Source organism: Dama dama, chromosome 23 (assembly GCF_033118175.1).
Source record: "Dama dama isolate Ldn47 chromosome 23, ASM3311817v1, whole genome shotgun sequence".
Taxonomy (NCBI): Eukaryota; Metazoa; Chordata; class Mammalia; order Artiodactyla; family Cervidae; genus Dama; species Dama dama.
This window is the reverse complement of record NC_083703.1, coordinates 8,894,880-8,912,566: the sequence shown is the minus strand read 5'-3', so window position 1 is coordinate 8,912,566 and position 17,687 is coordinate 8,894,880. Positions and strand designations below refer to the sequence as shown.

General features: G+C 38.3%; 1 protein-coding gene across 8 annotated transcripts in view; it reads left to right on the top strand.

Annotated features, from left to right (window-relative positions):
• TASP1 (taspase 1) overlaps positions 1 to 17,687 on the top strand; it is a 251,016-nt gene that overhangs the window by 20,063 nt on the left and 213,266 nt on the right. The window contains exon 3 of one of the 8 annotated variants that reach the window (XM_061125961.1): positions 2,042 to 2,308. The exons of the other annotated variants lie outside the window; for them this stretch is intronic. The gene's annotated coding sequence lies outside the window, so the exon portion shown is untranslated. The remainder of the gene's footprint in view (positions 1 to 2,041; positions 2,309 to 17,687) is intronic. 8 annotated transcript variants of the gene reach the window in all.

The window sequence follows — 17,687 nt, the reverse complement described above, 5'->3', positions numbered from 1 at the left end:
GTGACTCTTATCCATTGGGTAGAGTACACTTCTGATCTCCCTCCCAGCAGAGAAGATGAATTTGTGCAGCAACGTGATCTTCATGTCTGGGCTGTGCCTTTGGAAGACAGTTGCTTTCATGCCTGCTTTTGAAATAATTTTGGTTTAGATAGCGACAGTGGGTTTTAAATTTTAGACCATAGTTTGCACATAATTTGTACCTTTCACATGTACAACTTCTGATACGAATTTTTTTCGGTGAGAAAATTGGATTTAGATCTGGGTGAGTAATGATGCCTCTGCTTAAGTAAAGAGTATTTCATAGATTCTGATAGAAAATGAGCTCATAAAATGCTTACTGAAGTGCTCTTTGCACATCAAAAAATTTCGTTTGAAAGTATTAAGATGAGGTTTAAAAAAAGTTCTGATAAGGAATAATAGGTGAAATATGACTGACAAACCGATGACAGGTTACTTATAGTCTTGTGAGGAAATTAATGAATCTGGCTGGGTGGGTGTATCCTTTGAGAGATTTTGGTTAATTTGTTTTGAAAACTGATTATTTTGGTAAGCAGAATACTATGCATTAACAATAGTGATAAGTATAGCCTTTGAATTTCATATGGTGAAAGGTAAATTGTACAGGCTTCCCTGTTAAAAATGTTTTGCTGAACTTAGACTATTCTAAGTGAACCTTGCCGTCTTTTGTTGAGTTGATTCATTCTTTATGTCTTCTTATGGTCAGAGGAGATGGTACTTCATGGTTGAAGCTTCTTGATTGTCCAGATGCTTTAGCATTTAAAGAGCAGATTATATTGCTCACAGCTGTCTGCTAAAAATGGACCATTGTATTTGGATCTCTATATAATCCAATGTAGTGCTTGCTTGTAAACCTTGGTAAATCCTTTATAGAAGTAACTTCTTATCCAGACGGCTGATATTTTGGGGTGTGAGGGGAAAAAAGGAGATATTTGCATTATTGTACATTTATATGAGTGTGTATAAGGCTTTTATGCATTTGTCTGACCTCTACATCCTGAGCCATAGAGCCAGCTCTGCATGCATATCTAAAAGCAAGGATCTCCAGAATGTCCTCCCTGTGGTTAGTGGACCACAGCCCAGGGCTCTGCGCAGCTGCAGGGTTAGGCCACACGTCCTTCCTTTGGCCTTATTCTACTAGCTGGAATTGTGTGTGTGCTTCAAAGGGAGAGAGAGCCCCGAAGGCCTGTAAGTCCTTGGGCTGCTTCGTGGTCATGAAGACGGTGTGGCTTGCTGCTGGCACATGGGCATATCTTGGATGGGAGGGAATACTGGGAAGGTCTGATATAACCCCCTTTCTCTCACCAAGCCTGTAGCAAATTCGCTTTTAGGGTTTCTTTGTGATTAGAAGCTTAACCACACCTGCTTCCTACCCCACTTTGGTGTTTAGTCTTTGTTGCAAAAACATAGGGGCAGCTGCTTTACTGTCATTAATGTTTATTTGCAAGGTCAACGATTATTTAAAATAAGTGAGCATCTTTGTTCTTCTGCACATTTTTGTTTTGAAGAAATGATCTTTTCATAAGCAGAAGGGAGCTGAGGATTTCAGTAACTCCTTGCTTCCTGTTCCCCCTCACTCCCCTAAGGGGCCGAACACGCTGGACAGATAGCTCCATGCATCTAGTTCACAGATACAACAAATGCCCTCACTGTGTGACTGAGGAGTCCAATTTTAGACCCACAACTCCCGAAAGTCTCATTTTTCTCTTCCATTGGCCATAGATTTTATTCTCTGTAATGGGGAGTGGGGGAGGTCCTGTTTTTATGTATGTGAAGCAAGGAGTTTTGCCTTTTCTGCTTTGTAGTACTTCAAATGTTTTCATTGCATGAAATTTGGATTTTGACTTCAGATGCTTTTTGTACCTTTATTTTTTTTCTACTTGGTTATCATTGATTATTTCGGGCAAAGACCCTACTTTGCTGTCTGTTTAGCAGTATTTCCAGGGTGCTTCAGTATTTCTGTGTATTCCATCTGCTTATATAGTCTTTATGTTTCTCTGCATTTTTTGTTTTATTTTTTGAGGTGTACACACACAGTTACACTTCATGGAGTTGCATCCAGCCAAGTGTCCATGTTCTTCTTGTGAAGAGGCAGAGAAAATCACCTCTCCCAAGAATTTCCACCTTCTGGCCAAGGCAAATGTGTCCTGAAGAGCTGCACACAGATGGGAGGCAGCTCGGTTGCTTGCTCTGCTGCTAGAGCACTGATTTAATTAGAAGACAGGCGGTGGGTGGCCAAGTGCAGACAAAGAAGCAGCAGACACAGCCCAGTTAGCCTGGGACAGTCAAAGTAAGTTACACTCTTTCTAACACACTTTTTTTGAGTATTGATGCTGATTCTTGCCTTTAGTAATAAGGGGCAACTTGTAACTTACTGTTTGTGTTTACACATTAGGTGCATCTGTTCTTTTTCTAAGACCCTAGACATTAAATGTGCTCTTTAGCACAATGTATCTGCTTAATTAAGGAAAAGCAGTGATTTTTTTTTCTTCTTTTAATTTTTTCAGAATAAAAAGAAAACTGAATCCATGATTACATTCCAGGTTAATTTTTACACAGCATCAAAACTGTGTATTAGTTTTTGAGTCAAAACTTTTAAGTACAGCGCTTGTTGTGTTACAGAGCTTTGTACTGAGGGAACATGGAAACAGTTTCACCTTTTTCTAGCCAGTTCTTGATGAGCTGTGTGCACCTTATGACATGAATTCATCTTGGCTGAATGTGGTAGAAAATACGGTCCAAGACCAGACTTAGCAGTTTCTGAGGAGCTTGTAGCTTTATATATGAGTCCTTGTTTTGCTCTGGGAGTTATTACTCTCTAAGAATATACTACATTTTAGAATTCAGTTTTGAACTACTAAAAGCTACATTTGGTAATATGATGGAATTGGTGATAATTTGTGTTTTGGTTATGTGGCAGCTATTTAGACTTTTGGGTTGAGTATAAAATCTCTTCCTTTAATAGAGATACTAGATTCATTGGCCCTTGCATTTATAGTACTGTGATTATTGAATCATTTTGTATGTGTGTGTGATATGCATGTGTGGTATGTGTGTGTGTTTGGATCTGTATCATTTGGGGGCATCAATTTTATTTTTTAACATCTATTGTTTTTTGCTTTTGGTAATGAAGAACTAGGCTTAAGAAGGATTTTCTGTGTTCAGCAAAATCACAGGCTGATAATCATGAAGGTCAGTCTGAAAGACTGCCTTTGATTTTAAGTTTTTAATCTGTCTCTTAAAGATGGGACTTTATTCAGAATCTGGAAAGGGATGAGAAAGAAATTTGTTATTTAATTTTTAGGAATCTCAGCAAGATCATGTCCTAAATACCCTGCTACAAAGCAGCACACAGCATTACTTCTGTGTTTTCCTCCCATTCACTCTCGGTACACCTGCCATCTAATTTTTATCTGTATAGCAGACTTTACCTGTTAGAGTAACGAAGGACTGCACCTCGCTGTAGCAGAGCAAACAGCTCAAAATCGAGTCTTAGGCATCCCAGTTGAGAGCAGTGCTTTGGCCATTCTGACTGCCAGGGAGTTTTTACTGGCAGGCATTCCCACTCAGGGTCCAGCACCCTGCATGGTAATCACATTTCCTGATGGTTTATGACATGCATATAACACAGGGTATCAACACTACAGTGCTTACTAGGCTTCTCAGAAAATTCCGAGTGGGGAACTTATTTTTGTTTTCCTCTTTTGTAAGTGTGTGCAGATGTTAACATTTTCTAGTGGGCTGGACATCTTTTAAGTTAAAATCATAGTTAAAAGTCCTACTTACAAGTTAGTGACACTTCCTTGCCCCTCCAATCTGCCATGTCCTCACTTAACATTTGACAGAAGAATGGATTACATTATTATAATTTTGTGGTCTGTTACGTTCTTTTTGAGTGGTATTTTCACATTATCATCAACATGGTTAAAAGGTATTATTGTTTAGGTTGTAGGGAAGTATAAGGAGATGCCAAAGTTGGCTTTACCAGAGAAACAGTTCCATTTGTCTTTTCTATTGTAGCTCATGTGGAAAGGACAATTTCAGGTACCGGGTGTGCTAACCTCTTCCTGGACATCGTAAAGACTCCAACTAAAACAAAGTTTAAAACTATTTCAGATGTGCAGGTCTGTTGAAGCCAATATTTTATTTTAGAGATTTGTGTTATGTTTGACAAGTAACTCTTTGTACCAGAATTCGGTGGCTTGCAATTAAAGAACCCATGAAAATAAACTGCTGTGATGTCATTTTTCTGCTTAACTAGGTTATCTGTTTGTTTGCAGATTAATTAGGCAGATTAATAATGGAAAGAAGGTGAATACAGATGGGCAGTGCTTTTTCATTAAGATACTTTTAATAATAAATTAGAGAAAAAACCTGGTTCTATTTTTGACAGAATATTGTGTGCCAGATCAACAAATGCTCAAATGAACAAAAGAAGTATTTGATGCATTTATTCTGACTTTTCTAGAAGAGCTTAGATGCTTCAAGATCATTTAAAAGTCTTAGTTCCTAATACATACGCTGTGGTGAGTTAGTTTTTAAAAAAATATAAAGTATGTGTTTTTTGTGTGTGTAATTGAGCAGTTAAAAAAGTGAACTGCCACAGATACTGAAACTGGGTATTCAGCATAGTATATTTGACTCAACTGTTCACAGAGTGTGATGCAAACAAATGTTCTCTTAACTTACATCCAGGATGGCTAAAATATTACTTTAACACATGTTAAAAGTGGAGCACTATAACTCTTTGGCTAGATACAATTCCGGGCTGTCTCAGTTGAGTAATTTCCTCAGGCATTCCAACTTTGATCAACCACAGCACGAACTTTTAGCATGTCTGTAAAGCAGCCAGTGCATCTGTAAATATGTCCTGAGGTAGAGAGAAAAGAGAGAATGCCAAAAAGGAAAGAATAATTTCTGTTGTAAAGGAACAGTTACAGAATGAAAATGGAAAGTTTTTTTGTTTCCCTAGGAACTCTTTTTAGATAATTGAGCCTCTGATGTCTAAGTATGCCCTGTGGTTCTGTATTAATGAATGAAAGATACTTCATTTGGGCCTAGTAAAAATGTTTTCCCGACTAACTCTGCTGAAACATAATGGTTAGAGTTCATTAATTCTTAAACTTTCCAGGCTTTATTAATGTATTTAGTATTAATTGGCCAAAAACCTAAATATAAACAATAACATGTATCTCAGTAATTGTTTATGGCTAGTATTTGGGTGAAAATATTCTTACATGACCCTGTTTTAGAGAGTAACTCTCAGAACAGGCACACCACTACAGGAGTAATTGTTTTGTTTTCAACACATGAAGCAAAATAGGTTTTTCTGGGTTTTATTTTCAGTGAAATATGAAAATGAATTTGCAAATATGTCTGTTGATTTCTATGGGGCTTCCCTGGTGGCTCAGATGGTAAAGAATCTGCCTGCAATGCAGGAGACCTGGGTTCCATCCCTGGGTTGGGAAGGTCCCCTGAAAAAGGGAATGGCAACTCGATCTAGTATTCTTACTTGGAGAATTCCATGAACCGAGGAACCTGGTGGGCTACAGTTCATGGGGTCACATAGAGTCGAACATGACTGAATGACTAATACTTTCATTATTATTATGAAGTTATTTTGATTTGTTTTGCTCCAAATTACTAATTCCAAAGAGAATACCATGTTTTCTTTCATCATTTTGACAATGACAGTTCACCATTGTGTAAAGTTGTAGATGAAGTTGTCTATACTGATGGTGATCAAGATAGTCTTGAGAAAAATATTATGATATCTCATTATTCTTGTGGATTCTGGGTAGAAAGCTTATGTCTCATTTTGGAGATGCTAAAAAGCATTACAGATTCTAATTATCACAATCAGAAGATATATGGCATTTCTGACTTCTAACCTAGCTCTTAGCAAAGTGCTTTGATGCAGGGTAGTTAATCTGCAGCACAGATTAAACAGCCTACTTCTGTATTTCATGGATTCAATGGACGTGAGTTTGAGTACAAACTCCAGGAGATGATGAAGGACAGGGAAGCCTGGTGTGCTGCAGTCCATGGGGTCGCAAAGAGTTGGATGCGACTAAGCGACTGAATAACAACTTCTGTGTTTATCATTTGTAGCAAGAAGTACATATATTCCATATTTTCAATATCCAATGAGGCATGGGAATGAAATCATGATTTATTGTTGGGACTGGCATTTGTGTCAAAGAGCTGCTTTGTCTGAAACCTCTATTGTGGGGAAAACTGAAGACTTTGAATTGGCATCTGGAGAAGCATGAGACCTTATTAACCTTTACAAAGTGAGGTTCCAGAAGAGATGGTTTACAGATGTATGTTGATTGGCCCATAGACTAGTCCTTAAAAACTGGAATTTGTTGCAAACATTTAAAATCAGGAGACTCATAAAAATCTGGATTTCTAATTTCTTTTGAAAGAAAAATGAGATCTGGTCACATGGGACATGCATTCTTTCAGGGTTGCAGTCTGCCAAAGCAGAGTGACAACTGCCCCTTTTTGAGTATAGGAAGCTGTCTAACCAAGACTGTATTTCAGCTCAAGGTACAGCTGAAAACAAGGCCTGGACAGATATGCCAACTTTTGTCTGGTTGGAAGGCCTGAGAGAATGAACTGATGATTTAATTGGCCTAAGTTTTTTGCTCCAGGTTGCAAATTGTCACAAGAGGGATTTCTACCAACAATAAGACTGGAATGAGCTTTGATTTGATTTTTTAAAATTGGAATTGGACTAAGGTATTAACTTATTACTTTGAAAATGAACTTCAAGCTAAAAACTTTTCAAAAAATTTCCCATAGAAGCAGTTTGAACCAGAACCAAAGTATTAATGCATAACTCCAAAGAGTTTGAGCTGGAGCTAAAGCAGGTCAAAATACTCTGTGACCTGGCTAAATCCTTCATTTATTTCTAGTCCCTGAAGTAAAATATTATTTTCAGTGTTCGTAGTGAAGAATGTAGCAGAAGTGACCATAAGTACAAGCATATTGCACCCATTTCTGAACCTAAAGGATAGTTAGCTTCCAATCTTGATTCCACTACTTTTGGATGGAAAGCACACTAAGATAAATCATTAGTTTGTGCATAATATTTGTGATTGCATCTGTGATAATTACCCAGAAGCCTTTGTACATCCTTTTTATCAGTAACTCTGTCACATTTTATTAATCTTTTTCTGATTCATTTCATTTTTCTCTAGTAGAGGTTGAATCCCGCTTCCCAGAGTGGTTAGCTCTTGTAGCCTCTCATGATTCAGTTTTTCTTTCTTTCTCTCCACGTTCTCTGTTCTGTTGCTCATAGATACTTTTACAAACCTCTTCAAAGTCCTGTTTGAGGAGAAAGTGAAGATAAGCAGTTCATCCAGGTTAGAGTTTCTCAAGGTGAGGGCGATGCTCTGACTGGATTGGATTCACTTGGGGTAGCTTGTTAAAAAAAAAAAAAGGTTTCTCCCTTCACCTCACATGACCTAAGTCAGAATCTTTGGGGATAGGACTCTGGAAATGTTCATTTTTCTGATTTAAACAAAAAAATTAACTTTGAAATAATTGTAGATTCACATGCAGTTTTAAGAAATAACATGGAGAGATCCCTTGGATCCCCCACCCTACAGTGATGATTGTTTCTAGAAAAGCTGCTGTTAATCTTTTATTTTAAAACATTACACTATATTAATAGTTTCAAAACTTTTTATTAAAGTGTAGTATACATATAGAAAAGCATACATATTTATGGTACAGGAGCAGATCCTTGAATTTTCAGAGGGAACCGGCACCCAGATCAAGAAACACATTTGCAACCCTTCAGAAAGCCCCTTCTGCCCCCTTCCAGTTAGTTCAGTTCAGTCACTCAGTCGTGTCCGACTCTTTGCAACCCCATGGACTGCAGCACGCCCGGCCTCCCTGTCCATCACCAACTCCCGGAGTTTACTCAACTCATGTCCATTGAGTCGGTGATGCCATCCAACCATCTCATCCTCTATCGTCCCCTTCTCCATCTGCCTTCTATTTTTCCCAGCATCAGGGTCTTTTGAAATGAGTCAGTTCTTCGCATCAGGTGGCCAAAGTATTGGAGTTTCAGCTTCAGCATCAGTCCTTCCAATGAATATTCGGGACTGATTTCCTTTAGAATGGACTGGTTGGATCTCCTTGTTGTCCAAGGGACTCTCAAGAGTCTTCTCCAACACCACAGTTCAAAAACATCAATTCTTCAGCACTCAGTTTTCTTTATAGTCCAATTCTCGCATCCATACATGATTACTGGAAAAACCATAGCCTTGATTAAACAGACCTTTGTTGGCAAAGTAATGTCTCTGCTTTTTAATATGCTGTCTAGGTTGGTCATAACTTTCTTCCAAGGAGTAAGCGTCTTTTAATTTCATGGCTGCAGTCACTATCTGCAGTGATTTTGGAGCCCCCCAAAATAAAGTCAGCCACTATTTCCACTGTTTCCCCATCTATTTGCCATGAAGTGGTGGGACGGGATGCCATAATCTTAGTTTTCTGAACGTTGAGCTTAGAGGCAACTTTTTCACTCTTCTCTTTCACTGTCATCAAGAGGCTCTTTAGTTTTTCTTCACTTTCTGCCATATGGGAGGTGTCACCTGCATATCTGAGGTTATTGATATTTCTCCCAGCAATCTTGATTCCAGCTTGTGCTTCTTCCAGCCCAGCGTTTCTCACGATGTACTCTGCATATAAGTTAAATAAGCCGGGTGACAATATGCAGCCTTGACGTACTCCTTTTCCTATTCGGAACCAGTCTGTTGTTTCATGTCCAGTTCTAACTGTTGCTTCCTGACCTGCATACAAATTTCTCAAAAGGCAGGTCAGGTGGTCTGGTACTCCCATCTCTTTCAGAATTTTCCACGGTTTGCTGTGATCCACATAGTCAAAGGCTTTTGCATAGTCAATAAAGCAGAAATAGATGTTTTTCTGGAACTCTCTTGCTTTTTCGATGATCCAGCAGATGTTGGCAATTTGATCTCTGGTTCCTCTGCCTTTTCTAAAACCAGCTTGAACATCTGGAAGTTCACGGTTCATGTATTGCTGAAGCCTGGCTTGGAGAATTTTGAGCATTACTTTGTTAGCATGTGAGATGAGTGCAATTGTGCGGTAGTTTGAGCATTCTTTGGCATTGCCTTTCTTTGGAACTGGAATGAAAACTGACCTTTTCCAGTCCCGTGGCCACTGCTGAGTTTTCCAAATTTGCTGACATATTGAGTGCAGCACTTTCACAGTATCATCTTTCAGGATTTGAAAGAGCTCAACTGGAATTCCATCACCTCCACTAGCTTTGTTCATAGTGATGCTTCCTAAGGCCCACTTGACTTCACATTCCAGGATGTCTGGCTCTAGGTGAGTGATCACACCATCGTGATTATCTGGGTCGTGAAGATCTTTTTTGTACAGTTCTTCTGTGTATTCTTGCCACCTCTTCTTAATATCTTCTATTTCTGTTAGGTCCATACCATTTCTGTCCTTTATTGAGCCCGTCTTTGCATGATTTCCTTTGGTATCTCTGATTTTCTTGAAGATTTCTCTAGTCTTTGCTTTTCTGTTGTTTTCCTTTATTTCTTTGCATTGATCACTGAGGAAGGCTTTCTTATCTCTCCTTGCTATTCTTTGGAACTCTGCATTCAAATGGGTTTATCTTTCCTTTTCTCCTATGGTCTTCACTTCTTTTCTTTTCACAGCTATTTTTAAGGCCTTCTCAGACAGCCACTTTGCTTTTTTGCATTTCTTTTTCTTTGGGATGATCTTGATCCCTGTCTCCTGTACAATGTCATGAACCTCCATCCATAGTTCATCAGGCACTCTGTCTTTCAGATCTAATCCTTTAAATCTATTTCTCACTTCCACTTTATAATCGTGAGGGATTTGATTTAGGTCATATTGGAATGGTCTGGTGGTTTTCCCTACTTTCTTCAGTTTAAATCTGAATTTTGCAATAAAGAGTTCATGATCTGAGCCACAGTCAGCTCCTGGTTTTGTTTTTGCTGACTGTATAGATCTTCTCCATCTTTGACTGCAAAGAATATAATCAGTCTGATTTCGGTGTCGACCATCTGGTGACGTCCATGTGTAGAGTCTTCTCTTGTGTTGTTGGAAGAGGGTGTTTGCTATGACCAGTGCGTTCTCTTCACAAAAATCTAGTAGACTTTGCCCTGCTTCTTTCTGTACTCCAAGGCCAAATTTGCCGGTTACTCCATGTGTTTCTTGACTTCCTAACTTTTGCATTCCAGTCCCCTTAAATGAAAAGGACATCTTGTTTGGGTGTTAGTTCTAGAAGGTCTTGTAGGTCTTCGTAGAACCATTCAGCTTCAGCTTCTTCAGCATTATGGGTTGGGGCATATACTTGGATTACTGTGATATTGAATGGTTTGCCTTGGAAATGAAGAGCGATCATTCTGTTGTTTTTGAGATCGCATCCAAGTACTGCATTTCGGACTCTTTTGTTGACCATGACGGCTGCTCCATTTCTTCTAAGGGATTCTTGCCCACTGCTACTGCTCTGCTAAGTCACTTCAGTCGTGTCCGACTCTGTGCGACCCCATAGACGGCAGCCCACCAGGCTGCCCCATCCCTGGGATTCTCCAGGCAAGAACACTGGAGTGGGTTGTCATTTCCTTCTCCAAGGCATGAAAGTGAAAAGTGAAAGTGAAGTTGCTCAGTCGTGTCTGACTCTTCGCGACCCCATGGACTGCAGCCCACCAGGCTCCTCCATCCATGGGATTGTCCAGGCAAGAGTACTGGAGTGGGTGCCGTTTCCTTTTCCTTCTTGCTCACATTAGGAAATAAAATGGTCATCTGCATTAAATTCACCCATTCCAGTCCATTTTAGTTCGCTGATTCCTAAAATGTAAATATTCACTCTTGCCATCTCCTGTTTGACCACTTCTACGTTGCCTTCATTCATGGACCTAACATTCCAGATTCCTATTCAGTATTGCTCTTTATAGCATTGGACCTTGCTTCCATCAACAGTTACATCCACAGTGGAGTGGTGTTTTTGCTTTGGCTCCATGTCTTCATTCTTTCTGGAGTTATTTCTTCACTGATCTCCAGTAGCATATTGGGCACCAACTGACCTGGAGAGTTCATCTTTCAGTGTCCTATCTTCTTGTCTTTTCATACTGTTCATGGAGTTCTCAAGGCAAGAATACTGGAGTGGTTTGCCATTCCCTTCTCCAGTGGACCACATTTTGTCAGAACAATCCACCATGACCTGTCTGTCTTGGCATGGCTCACAGTTTCATTGAGTTAAAGAAGGCTGTGGTCCATGTGATTAGATTGGTTAGTTTTCTGTGATTGTGGTTTTCTATCTGTCTGCTCTCTCATGGAGAACCCTAGGGTAAAACCTTTTCTGAAATGGAATCACCCAGTATGTATCCTTTTGTGTCAGCTCTTTTGTTTAATTGAAGTGAAATTCAGAGAACACAAAATCAGTCATTTTAAAGTAAATAATTCAGTGGCATTTAAGCATTCATAATATTGTGCTATCACCACGTCTGTCTTGTTTTGAAATATTTTTCTCTCCCCAAAGGGGATCTTGTACCCATTAAGCAGTTACTCTGTATTCCCCTCTCCCCATCCTCTGGCAACCACCAGTCTCCATTGACTCTCTGGATTTACCTGTTCTGGATATTTAATGTAAATGGAATCATACAATATGGTACTTTTTGGATCTCCTTTCACTTAGCATAATGTTTTTAAGGTTCTTCCACTTTATGGCATGTATCTTATCAGTATGTCATTCATCTTTGTGCAATATTATTCAACACTATTCATGTATATACCACTATTTGTTTATCCATCCATCCACTGATGGACATTTGAGTGGTTTCCACTCTTTTGCTGTAAGAGGTGTTGGCTATGAATAGTGAACAGTGTTACTGTGAACATTCCCATACAACTGTGTATTTGTCAAGTTATCGAGTCATATGGTAACTCTGTATTTAGCTTTTTGTGAAATCACGAAACTGTTTCCATGACAGCGGAACCATTTTACACTGCCCACAGCAATGTCCCGTATTTTTTGTTTTTGTGATTATAACAATCCTCATGGGTACAACGTGGTATCTCATTGTGATTATGATTTTTTTTCTCTATGAATAATGATGTTGAACAGCTTTTTATATGCTTGCTGACCATTTGTATATCTTCATATAAATGTCTATTGAAGTCTATTTAAGTCCTTTGCACATTTTATAATTTGGTTGTTTTTTGGTTAATGTTATTGAAAATTATAGGAGTTTTTCATATATTCTTGATACTGCACTGCTATTGCCTGTTTGTCAGTCTGAAATTACATCAAAATGAACTCTTGAAAAATAAATTGTAATTGCTCCACCAAGTATTTCCTATCTCCTGTCCTGCTTTGTTTTTCATCATGTTTACTGCTCATATGCCATCTAATTTATTTAGTTTCTTATTGTCTGTCTCAGCTGGAATGAGGCTCCATCTGTGCAAGGATATTTTTCTGTTATGCTCACTGCCATATCACCGTGGGTTAGGTCAAGGATTAATAAACCATGACCTGAAAGCCAAATCTGGACTGTTGCCTGTTTTTGAATGGTCTGAAAACTGAGAATGTTTTTTTTTTTTTTTTAAAGTGGTTGAAATGAAGTCAGAGGAAGAATAATATTTCCTGACACCAGAAAATTATATGAAATTCAAATTTCAGTGTTTATAATGAAGTTTTACTGGAACACAGCCAAGTTCATTCTTTTGTATGTTTTCTCTGGCTGCTTTTCATGCTCTAGAGGCAGAGTTGAGTAGTCGTAGAATTGTCTTTGTGGCCTGCAAAGCCTGAACTATATAACAGAGCTGACTCTTTACAGCAAGATTTGCCTGGCACATAAAGGAACAATAAATATTTGTTGGATGAATGAATGAATCTTAGCCTATACCACCACAGAGGAATCCAAATGGGAAATCTTTCAACAATCAGTCTTGAAAATTTGAGCTTAATTGGCTGCTTAGTAAAAATATCCCCAAATGATTTTTTTGTAATACATTTTTCATTGGCTTCCATTCATTCTGTAAATAATGAGAATTGATGAAATACCAAGGAATTTGTAATTTTTAGGATAGTGTCAGTTCGGGTAGGCTTATTGTACAAATTTAACTAGTGTTAGTTTGAAAAACACTATAACAACACAGTATGCATCCCACTTTTACTATTCTATTTTAAAAAAATTCAGGAAATAGTTTGTTTAAAAAGCTATTTCATCTTTTTTCCCTTTCTCATCAACATTAGACTAATAATGCTGCTACCTGCGTACTAATGAAGGTTGTAATAAAAATAATTTTGGTGTCTTAGCATAACTTAATTTTGAATAAGAAAGTGTATTATCACATAGTTTCATTCTGCTGTTGAGTTTGCCCTAGGATTACAGGGTATGAATACTAACATATTAGTAATTTCCTGTAAATGTCCAACTTCTCCTTAAAGGAAGATTGGAAATTGGACAAACATAAATCATTTTATATAAAAATTATTTTATAATGTTCCAGTCTAGATTTTGTACAGCATTTGAACACTAAATTGTTTGCATCTGTGAGAACTGTTAATAGAGGTCTTATAATAGATCCCCAGAGGTAGAGTGTACCCCATAGTCTTGCAAACAGTTCTTATTTTATGCTTTCAGCAAAGGACATTAAATGGGTAATACAGGTTGTGGTTTATAGTGAAAGAGTAATGCTTTGCAGATCTCTGCCTTGGCTTGGCGTTTCCAAATTTCATTACTCAGAAAGGGTTTCCATGTCATGGCGGGGTGTAGCTCCTGACTTGCCTCTTGGCCTTCTCGTCCTCTCTCTGCTGGGTTAAGCAGTCAAAAGGATCTTGCTTTTTATAGCTTTGTCTCCTTTGAAAGTTAGAAGTAAGTTTGAAAAATATTTTGCTTTTAAATGTTATCTTTTAGGAGCTGAAATTCTATTTCCTGAAGTTATTTCACTTCTCTTGTTTCAACTGTGAAAAGGTTGGATTCTTAACACTCTATGACATTTTTTCTGGCATTTCTCTATAGACTAACCTGCAAAAATGAGTAAGTATCAGCTTCCTTAAGGGATTATAGTTCACAGTGATCAGTTATTCTATTTATTTATGTTTGTAATTAACTCCTATTCATTCTGCAAATATTTATTGATTACCCACTGTGTGCCAAGTATTACTTTCGACATTGGGATAAAACACCTAAAAAAACAAACTATTGTATTTATGGGGCTTCCATTCTATGGGGAGAATTAGACAATTACGTATAATGTCAAGAAGTAAAAAGTACCATAAGGAAAAATCAGAGAAAAAACTGTTGGGTCAGGTTAGGGAAATGCTAAGTCAGATTTGTGGGGACTTACCTGCCCAGATTTGCATGGGCTTCCCTGGTGGCTCAGACGATAAAGTGTCTGCCTGCAATGTGGGAGACCTGGGTTCAATCCCTGGGTCGGGAAGATCCCCTGGAGAAGGAAACGGCAACCCACTCCAGTACTCTCGCCTGGAAAATTCCATGGACAGAGGAGCCTGATAGGCTACAGTCCATGGGGTTGCAAAGAGTTGGACATGACTGAGCGACTTCACCTGCCCAGATGTCACATAAACGAAATCGGGGAGAAAGCCATGTAGAGAGGTTGGGGAACGGAGTCTTGGGTTTGAAGGGAAAGTACCCCACCCCATTTTATTCTTCTTTCTAGTACTTACCACATGGGGTATCAGCTATTTGTACATGCGTACAAATGGTACACACGTATGTTTCTATACACACGTGTATGCAGTCTTTATTTGTTGGTTCCTCCCTTGCTATAATCGCTCAGTAAGCTCAGCATTTCAAAATGTAAAAGCCTTCAGCTGCGAGTGTTCCTCCTGTGCTCCGGGAGTTATAACGCGCCCTGTGGTTGTGGGGTACACAGTAAGAGGAGAGGGGGAGAGCCTGGGTCATGCAGGTCCCTGTGAATCTTGGAAAGTAAGACTTCAGATTTTATTCTCAAGGGTGACAGGACATTGCAGGGTTTCAAATAGGGGAATAACAGGATTTTAAAAGGATCTCTAGCTACTGATAGGAGATAATGATTGCTAGTTGTATAAAGTGATTCAGCTCAGAAAATCAACAACAGAAGACCATGTAGAAAGCCTATGTACATTATAAAGGGAAAGTTAGTATATGGGGTGATCAGTTTATACTGAATGATAGGTACACGTTTTTGTAATTTTCACTGTAATTTGCATACCGCAAAACTCACCAGTTTTTTAAGTGTACAGTTTGATGAGTTTTGACAAAAGTAGCTATCAACATAACTACCAATATAGTCTTGACATAAAACATCTTTATTGCCTGCGACGTTTTCTCGTGATGTCTTTCTGCAGTGGATTCCCCTCCTCTCAGTGGCCGCTGGCAATTACTGTCTCTCCTTTTAATCCCAGTTTGGCCTTTTCTAGGATTTGGTATGAATAGAATCATGCATTAGGTGCCTTTTGCGAGTGGCTTCTTTCATTTAGTGTGACGCTTTTGAGATTCTTCCACATTGTTGGCTGTATTAGGAATTTGTTCCTTTTACTGTTGAACAGAATTTCATTGTATTGATATATCACAGTTTGTTTATCCATTTACCAGTTGCTGAGCATTTTTGTTGTTTCCTGTGTTTGGCTGTTCTGATTAAAGCTGATATGAACATTTTCATGTAAGTCTTTTTGTGGACATATGCTTTCATTTTTCTTGGATAAATAGTTAGGAGTAGAATTGCTGGATCTATGGTAAATGTATGCTTAACTTTAAAGAAACTGCCAAACTCTGCTATTTTTATTCTCACTAGCAGTGTATGAGGGTTACAGTTGCTGTACATTCTTGCCAAAACTCACTATTGTTGGCCTTTTAAATTTAACCATTTTAGTGGTATTTTGTGGTTTTAGTTTGCATTCCCTAATGACTAATGCTACTATGCATCTTTTCATGTATTACTTGCAATCTGTACGTGAAACTATTTGCCCATTAAAAACTTTGGATTGTCTTACTGTGTTGTATGATTTTTTTATGTACTGGATACAAGTCCTTTACCTTTATGTTTTATAAAATTTTTCTCCCAGACTGTGGCTTGATATTTTTAAAATAAATCTTTAATTTTAAAACAGTTTTAGATTTACAGAAAAACTGAGAAAATAGTTCAGAGAATTTCAGTGTACCCAATACCTGATTAGCGTCTACATTAGTATGATACATTTTTAACAATTAATGAACCTATATTGACACGTTATGTTTAACTAAAGCCCATACTTTATTCAGATTTCCTTTCTACCTAATGTGAAAATCTTTCTTTGTGTCAAAGTTTTTACCTTTGATTATATATTTTTCATCTCTAGAAATTTATCTTTTTATGGCTTCCTTTTTTTTCCTTCTTCATGTTTTCCTATATCTGCTTGAACATACAGTTTAACATTGTTAGTTAGCATTAGAATTGTTTGCTGATTCTGTCAACTGTCATCTCTAGGTCTGTTTTTATTGTTTGGTAATTTCTTCTGGTTATGAGCCATAGTTTTATGCTTATTTGCATACTGGTTATCTTTGTTTTTTTTAAACACTGTGAGTTTTACATCTTTGAAGTTGGATATTGTAGTATTTCTTCAAATATTGTAGGACTTTGTTCTGGGACACTGTTGTTAGTTTAGATTATTTTGATCCTTCTGTGGCATCGTTAAAACCTTGCTAGTGCAAGTCTAGAGTCGCCTTCTTTCTAGGGCTGATTTGGCCCAACTCTTGACGTTACCTTCTGAGACTTTTCCTGATGTTCTCACTTGGGCTGGTGGGAGCTGACTTACTCTCCCTTCCGTGAGTGCCAGGAACTGTGTGGCTTTCTCTTCTCCGAGGTTCTTTCGTTGGCCTTGGAAGCCCTCTTGGGCATCTGTAGGCTAATGCTCCTGTAGGGTCCTGGGCCTCTGGCATTCTCTCTGTGTCTCTCTCCTTTTTGCATCTGGTACTGCATAGTCAAGCTTTCCCAGCCTCCATGAACCTCTAATTTTGTCTCCTCAACTTTGGAAGAATTTTGGTTCTTTTTTGGGTTCCTCTTCTTTCTGCTGTGGTCTGAAGAGTATGTCTAGGGATTAATTGGAGGTGCCTGATTTGTGTCTCTTTCTCAGGATTACAGTCCTGTGCTGGCTATTGAATGGATCCTGTCTCTTTCATATGCTTTGTCTGATTTTCTAGTTAGGAGGACGCATATGATCCCTATTATGGCTTCAGGGTCAGAAGCAGAGGTTTAGTAGACACACTTTTGACATTATAAATGTATTTTGAAGTAGGAGAAATATTTTTGAAAAAAAAATTGCATATATCCTTTTTCCTTATGTATTTTTAAGATATCAAGTTTAAGCCATCAGGCAAGAGTCATTTTTAGAATAATCTGGGTTTGTTCCCTTTGTGATTTCTAACGTTGTATCCTTGCTCAGTCTGTCAGTCATGTCCAACTCTGTATGACCCCATGGACTGTAGCCCGTCAGGCTCCTCTGTCCATGGAATTTTCCAGGCAAGAATTCTGCAGTGGGTTCCCATTTCCTCCTCCAGGGGATCTTCCCAACCCAGAGGTTGAATCCTCTCCTCCTGTGTCTCCTGTGTTATATTTGTATTTATATTTTTATACTATATTCAGTATTAATTCAAATTAATTTTGTAGTGTGCATA